This window comes from Vicia villosa, linkage group LG3, assembly GCF_029867415.1.
Source record: "Vicia villosa cultivar HV-30 ecotype Madison, WI linkage group LG3, Vvil1.0, whole genome shotgun sequence".
In the NCBI taxonomy this organism is placed as follows: domain Eukaryota; kingdom Viridiplantae; phylum Streptophyta; class Magnoliopsida; order Fabales; family Fabaceae; genus Vicia; species Vicia villosa.
Genome location: NC_081182.1, coordinates 217,887,944 through 217,894,102, shown reverse-complemented (window position 1 = coordinate 217,894,102; position 6,159 = coordinate 217,887,944). Strand labels below are relative to the sequence as shown.

The following is a 6,159-nucleotide window of genomic DNA, read 5'->3' as shown; positions in this document are numbered from 1 at the left end:
CTTTTATTTAGATGAGTGAGCAATATTATTATAGAGATTATCTATTATGAAAGAACATAATTATTACTTTTGTTGTTGTTCTTTTGTATAACATTATTTTTACAATATTATATATATTATTTCGTATAACTTTATATATATATATATATATATATATATATATATATATATATATATATATATATATATATATATATATATATATATATATATATATATATATACACTAATAAAACAGTATAATAAAATTTAATTGTTTTGACAATTATTTACATCATTAAAAACTAAATTTTATATAAAATATACAATTTTGATATTTTTCCTATTAGATCAAGGTTGTAAGTAAAATATTTCACTTTAAATTTAAAAAATAAAAAAAATTGAATCAATTGATCTCAATATTTTAGTGTATCTAACATTCTATTTTTCTTTGTATAGAATGTTTAAATTCTTCAATGCTAAAATATTATTTGAAACTTTCGGTTAGTACTATATTTTATTATTTTCATTAATAATTTTTTACTCAATAGTTAAATTTTATAATTTCAAATACTATTAAAACACTAAACACTTTTTACTCTAACTTCTTACCCAAAAGATAAACTACGTTTCAAGAAGTAATTTTTTAATCCTTTTTGGTATTTGGTTTGTGAATATTGATTTAATCAAGATCTCTTCATCGGGATTATTCTACTAAGAGGATAAAAATTTGAAAAAACCCTCTTAAAATCCCAACAAGAATACATATCATGATAGTCCTAACACCGAGTTTTAGAAGCTCGAAATTTGGCTTTCCTTACCATGTTTGAGAAATAGTTCACACTGATAAGTCGAAGTATTGCCACTTTCATAAAAGTCACGACCATAACACTGATGATTGCATCCAATGGAAGAGTGCCATCGAGGGGCTAATTAAGAGTGGCCGATTCACTAACATTATGTAACTCTATCTTTAAGAGTGGCCGACTGACTGACATTATGCATCCATAATCAAACAATTTTCCCTTTTAAGATTTTTTTCTTTCTTGAAGGGTCTAGTTAAGATTATGGATGATCTTATCATGATTTGACAATTCGTGATGTTGACTATTTAGAAATTCCTGAACGACAACATCTTTTTAGGTACACTGATAGACGAGAAGAAAATAGAAGATAAGAGCATCTCTTTATCTTAGAAATAATATTATAATAAATTATCAATTTATTCATATTCTTTCTCTAATCGTCTTACGTATTCTATTTTTTATCTCATCAAATAGCGGTTCGAATGGAAATATTTATTTTGGTTAAATATAAAAGATGACAAAAATTTGTCATTGATCCATAATTTCAATTGTATTAATTAAACCTTTAAATTACATTTCTTTAATTACTTAAAGATATTATTGATTCCTTATTTTAATAACACAATCATGTATTGCAAAAGTATTTGTCTAATTACTTATAACAACAACATTTTTTTCCAATAGCTATCTCATAACACACTCCACCTAATTTAAATCCAGCATTTATACAGTCTTGTTTGCAATTTGGAGAACAATCCTCAAAACAACACGAGTTTAACTTACCAGGCACCCCTATAAAACAGGATGCTTTTCGAAGCTCAACTGTTGGAGTCTTCAAACCAGTTACCAATCCTGAATAAAAATAATATAATTATAAATTTATTATTATTAAACATAAAAAATATTAAATTTTCATATACAACTGTAAAAAATTTAAGATTCAAACTCCGATAATTACATTAAACATAACAATATTGATATTTTTTTTGTTGAACTATAATTTGCAGACTATAATCACTATTTAATCGAAGAAATGTTCACTTTATTGTTGAATATATTAAATATTATTATAACAAAGGATGATAAATTTTCAATAGGGCTTTATTTAGCTATAAAGCGGACTACCGTACAAAATTTCAAATTTATTATAATTAATCTATAATTAAATAGAATCATAAAATATTTATAACGCCTAAGTTACGGTTAAATATACAGGACCTCTAAGAATCTTGAAACTGACACTGATTTTCCATTATAATTATAGTAGTAAATTGTTTATGGAATATACAACTCATGGATATTAAAAGCAAAAATTTTCTCCTTACCTGAAACTAGGACCAAAGCAATGCATGAAACTCCTAAAAGATAAAATTGATAGTTGTTAAAAGCCATTTTTGTTGAATTTTACCTTATATTTTATGTTTTGTAATAGTTTATATGAGTAAGATCACATCCATTTATATAAACTTGTGCACTGTTTTGCATAAAATTCATTATTTAAACTTTATAAAAAATTATTTATTTGTAAGTTGTAATAAATACTCAATACTCTTTTTTATCTTAGAAATATGAAAAAGTTTACATTTTAAATTAATTAATATATAATGTATTTAATTTGTATTACATTAATTATTTAACATATCTAAAAAGCGATTTTTTTACATAAATAGAATCAGAAAAAGTATAAATGTAGTAATTTTCTGTATGAAAATGTTTTTGAATAAAATATAAAAATTTAAATATAAAATTTGAAATAAATATTTTGAATAGTCAACAAATCGTATAATATTACTATAATTTGAAATAATTAATAGTAGTCAAGTTTTTTTTTTTAAATAACAAATAATAATATATAAAAAAAATAGGTGAATATTCATCAAGGTAAACACAAGTGTCAAAAAAAAAGAAAAACAAGAAAAGACTCATAATTCCGAGATTTATACTGTCTAAAAGCGATAAATAATCATAATTCCAAAATTTATTTTGTGCATATTTAAATTATAAAAAAGTTCTTCTATCAACTAAATGATATAATTTAACTAATCAAAAGATAAGAAAAATAAATAATCATAATAAGTCCTTGCAGAACGATATTATACTAGATATATAAAATGTGTTTCACAAATTCTAAGTTAAATTTGTGTTTGTTTAAAACTCTTTTCGTGACAATCTCAACAAGGTATAAGGTCATCAACATTTTGATTTCTATATATTTCCTTCAAGGAATTTGAGGATCGAGAATCCCCTAGAAAATACCATTGTTCCCCGTTGTGATTATTAATGACATCGATTAATGCTTCCAGAGCATCGTAAAGTTGACTAATTTAATAATGGATTAATAGGCATTTACACCCCTTCAAGCAAAATTCGCTAACATTACAGAGGTGTAAATGTCTATTAATCCTTTAATAATCTTGTAGAAATTTTTTTCATAAATGTATTTGAAATTGCATTACATCTGGTATTGTTTTATTTTGATGTGCTATCCAGATTTGATTAGTGTGTGCATATTTATAATTTGTTTGTAAGCTGATCATTTCATTTGTTTAGAAATGTACCTTAAGACACCTCTACATTTAATCTATTGGATTTAGATCCATGATAATGTGTTTTTAGCCATTGCAATTTGATATAAGTCAAAATATCAACTATAGCTTGAAACATAAATTAGAATATTTAAATCAAGGTTTTGTGAAGCTTGATTCGAATCAAACATGTTATAATTTAAATAAAGTTGATGCTTCGAAGTTCAAAATTTGGCTCTGCCTCCCTGAATTTGAATTAGGAAAATGTGTGATTCTAATCACAATATTTATTGACTCGAATCACATTTTATTTGATACAAATCAAAGTTTACTTTTTAAAAGAATAAACTGTTATTCAACTCATTATGACTCAAATTACATACACAAACACGTGATTCAAATCAAAGTTTACTTTTTAAAAGAATAAACTGTTATTCGACTCATTATGACTCAAATTACATACACAAACACGTGATTCAAATCAAAGTAACAAATTCTTCAATTTACTACCTTTGCCTAGCAAGTTTGTTGGATCAAAGATCATTGAAGATTTTGGGTATTAGCATTTGAGTAATCAACATCAACAGAAGGGAATATCATTTTAGATTTGCATTGGATAAAGCTTTGAGTTGTTAGTGTCCAGGTTGATGGAAATCTCTTCTTTCCTCCTCAGTTTTCCAAGGATGTTCAGACATCTTTCTGGTTTATCCCTTCTTTTACTTAAACAAGGATTTTAATATTTCACTAAACAAAACAAAAACAAGAAAACTGAAGTTTGTCACCGGAGAAGATAGCAAAAACAAGAAAACAAAACAAAGACCTCTGGTTGGTCTTCTAGAGAAGGTTGCAAAAATAAATTGCTTCCTTCCGATCTCTCATCAACAAACTTATTATAAATGACTTTATGAGTGGACTCGGGTCAAACCTCGAGTATCTTAGGTTAATTTAATAATACAATTGATATTACCCTCCACATATCATAGAATGTGATGTATCTTCAGGGGATACACCATGAGTTTTCCATTAGATGCAGCGGAATAATCGAAAAACTCCTCCATCAAGCTTCAGGCACAACACGAGTCTCTGCTCTCCTGACATCTTCACGACAAGGTCACCACACACCATGCCACGAATAGTCCATCCTCCACTTCTAAGAACCATTCTTAAACATATGAACTAACCAAGTCCATACAACTTTTCATCACAACTATATTTCATGCACATGAACCATAAAGTATCTTCCTTAGAATCTCACCCTGAAAATAAAACAGGATGTCTGCTCTGATACAAATTGTAATTCTGGTATGAAAGAACTTAGATGTCATATAGGAAGTCGAGACATCTGATCTAACAGCAACATGTACAGGAAATATAAACCTGTAAAAGCAGGTACTGAAAAGCATAAAAACACACAAAATTGTTAAACCAGTTCGATGATAAACACACCTACTATGGGGGCATACCAAGCCAAGTATGAAGTCCACTATTAGGAGTATTAATTCAGAGCTAAACAGTCTCAGTTTACAACCCTTCACTTAATACCTACCCAATGACCCTTCTACCTAGATCCTCTCTAGATATGGAATATCCCCATCCCACTTCCTAACACCGCAATGATGTTGTACATATTTCATTGTGGACCACGCAGTGGTAGAAAACCATCAGAGTTATGTCGAAGTAAAACCATGGAGATTATTATTCGATGGCTCCACACATAAAGATGGCAGTGGAGTGGGAATTCTGATAATTTCTCCTGAAGGAATTCTAACAAAACTCAAGTACAGGATTGAAAGCCCTCGATGCTCAAACAACGAAGCTGGATATGAAGCCCTAGTTGCAGGACTCGAAGCTTTGTTGGAATTAGGGGAAACTAGAGTCGAAATTAAAGGAGATTCTGAGTTAGTGATTAATCAACTGATAAAGGAATATAAGCGCATTAAGGAGAATTTGATTATGTACTTTGTTGTTGCAAAAAGGGTGCTTAAAAAATTCGAATACATGGATATAAATCATGTCCCCAGGATAAAGAATCAAGAAGCGAATGATCTGGAAAAAATTGCTTCAGGATATTAAGTGTCAAAAGAAATATTGGAAGAATTGGTCGAAGTTAGAGGAAAAGCAATGGCTACCTGATTATCTCCAACAGATTTGGAGACTACACAGTTAGGTTTCTCCAACCAAGAGGAGTTTGAAATCTTAACTATTGATAATCTGATAGTAATAGATTGGAGGAGTCCAATTTTCAACTACCTCAGAGATCCTTCGACAGCCACTGATCGATAGACCAAGTAGAGAGCAGTGTCTTATTTTCTAATGGGGAATGAACTATTCAAGAAGAATCCTGGGGGAATTTTGTTAAAATGCCTAGGAGAAAGTGAAGCTTATTGAGCACTTTCTAGTGTCCATAATGGAACTTGTGGAGCCCATCAAGCAGGCCATAAAATGAAATGGTTGTTATTTTGTTATGGAATGTATTGGCCAACTATGCTGAAAGATTGTATAGAATTTTCTAAAGGGTGTCAAGAATGTCAGATGCATACAAGTGTCCAACATTTCCCTTCAAGTGAACTTCACTCAATCATAAAGCCATGGCCTTTTATAGGTTGGGCACTGGATTTGATTTGAGAGATTCGACCTACTTCATCCAAAGTACAAAGATATATTCTAGTAGGGATTGATTATTTTACAAAATGGGTAGAGGCCATACCTTTAGTAAATGTAGATCAAGATATTGTTATTGAATTTATTCAAAACATATACTCTATAGATTTAAAATCCCATAAAGCATAACAACAGACCATTCGAAAAATGTAGGAGTTTGCAAAGGAAAAACGTTTCAAATTGTTAAC

General features: G+C 28.8%; 1 long non-coding RNA gene across 1 annotated transcript; it reads right to left on the bottom strand.

The window, feature by feature from the left end:
* Positions 1-1,413: 1,413 nt before the first annotated feature.
* LOC131657414 (uncharacterized) lies at positions 1,414-2,205 on the bottom strand. The gene is made up of 2 exons (XR_009300647.1): positions 2,111-2,205; positions 1,414-1,637 (listed from the first exon to the last, which is right to left on the bottom strand). It is a non-coding gene; the product is annotated as an uncharacterized LOC131657414 (long non-coding RNA).
* Positions 2,206-6,159: the final 3,954 nt, after the last annotated feature.